This window comes from Lipotes vexillifer, unplaced genomic scaffold (assembly GCF_000442215.2).
Source record: "Lipotes vexillifer unplaced genomic scaffold, Lipotes_vexillifer_v1.1 scaffold835, whole genome shotgun sequence".
Classification (NCBI taxonomy): domain Eukaryota; kingdom Metazoa; phylum Chordata; class Mammalia; order Artiodactyla; family Lipotidae; genus Lipotes; species Lipotes vexillifer.
The window spans coordinates 1,274,270-1,276,176 of record NW_006774135.1 but is presented as its reverse complement, the minus strand read 5'-3'; positions in this window follow the sequence as shown (position 1 = coordinate 1,276,176).

Below are 1,907 nucleotides of genomic sequence, written 5' to 3'. Positions count from 1 at the left end.
CTCTTCCGAAAGGAAAACTGAACAGAGGGGTCTTGCCCGGGGTTCACAGCCAGGCAGAGGCAGAGCCGAGACCAGGACCCCGGCACTGACCCCAGGCAGCTCCCCTTCCAGTTGGGTCACCCCAAAGGTCACACCAGCCCCTCCTGCCACCTCAAGTGTGGGCACCGCGGCCCACCCCGGCCAGCACGCGGCACATCTTAGCCACCTCTCCAAAGGGTCGAGCGCTTGTTTAAAGATGGGAAGGCGGCCGCTTGGGTGACGACACGGTACTGAGGGCCCCGCTGTTGGGAGAGACACAGGGCCCGGCAGCCACGCAGGGGAAGTTTTATTAATTATTCAACGCTGAAGCCAATTTAGTGTCATTTTCTCGGTTGATTTAAGAGCTCTGTAAATGGTAAGGCTTCTGTTAAGGGGCTGAGCCGCTCGGGAGGCCCTCGTGGGTGGCCGGACCCACCCCACCACCTGAGACACACGCTCAACACACCAGTACGGGCTGAGCAACAACCTGCCTTGGGAAGCAGCTGGGGAGGGAGAAGCAAGTGGCACACGGGGACCAGGCAGGGGACAGCCCCTCTCTCTGGGCCCCGCAATGTCCCCCATATGAAGAGTCCCTGCTCCCCCAGGCCCGGATTAGGGTATGGGTTAGGATTAAGGTACGGGTTAAGGTTAGGGTTAGGGTTAGGGTACGGGTTCAGTTTAGGGTACAGGTTAGGGTATGGCGAGGGGTTAGGGTTAGGGTACGGGTTAGTGTTACTGTACGCCCATGGGGTCACCCCTGTGATGAGCTGAGTCCAGGGCTCGGCCCTGAGGTTGTGGTCACAGACCCATGGGAGCCAGCCTACCCACAGCTGCTCAGATCAACCACAGCTGCCCAGAGGGACCACAGGCCGTTGGGGGAGATGGAGGGGGCCGGCTGGCAGTGAGGTGTGCAGCCTGCGCAAACCAAGGGAGAGGCATCTGACAAGATGCCCTGAGAAAGTGGGACCCGAGGAACCCAGAAACCTGGGGTGCGGGGTGAACAGCCCAGGAGACCCCCGACGCAGAGGCACCGGGTGGGAAGGGTGCTGCTCTGGGCCTGGCACCCCCACTGCCCCCGGCACCCCCGTGCCAGCCCCCAACACGGGCATGAGCCTGTCTCCTGCCCCCCCAAGCCTGGTGGAGCCAGCAGACACTTCGAAAGGACCATCTTCACCACACTCCCAGGCAGAACGAACCAAAGTGGAAACGACAGCCCAGAATGGCTGAATTCAGGGTGCACCAGGGGCGGTGGAGTCCCGCTGGCCGGGGAGGCCCTCACCTTCTCAGCCTCCTCAAGGGCTGCTGGGGCAGGAGGGGAGCCTAGGCCCTCACCTGGCCAGAGCCCTGGGGCAGCGGATGAACCCGTGGGAGGACGCAAGAAGAATGGGGCAATCCAGGGCCACGACGGGCTGGCAGGGAGAGGAGGCCACAGACAGCGGGAGGAAGGAGGGCTTCCAGAAGGCTCTGCCTAGATGGCCGAGGCCACACCCTCGTGCCCAGGCCCCCAGCTGCCCAGGGTCCCGGTCCGCACTCGGACAGTGGTACCTGCAGCCACAGCGCATCCACACGCCTCCCTCCGCGCCCCCTCAGGATAACCTCAAGCCCTGATCAGCCGGGGGCCTGGCCGGGTCACTGGGTCAGCGCCCAGCCCCAAGCTGCCGCAGCCCAGTCACTGGACAGAGCCCGTGGGAGCCGGCACTGCCCTCACCTCCCGGCCCCCCTGCACCAGCCTGACCTAGATTCCGCGCCCGCATGCATGCCGGGCAGAGCCACGGCCAGCCTGGCACCAAGACAGGGGCCGGATGCCGGGCCAAACGCGGCCACACAGTCGCTGGCCCGGCCCACCCAGGGCAACCCCTAACACCCCCAGCAGGGTCTGTGCAGAGCTG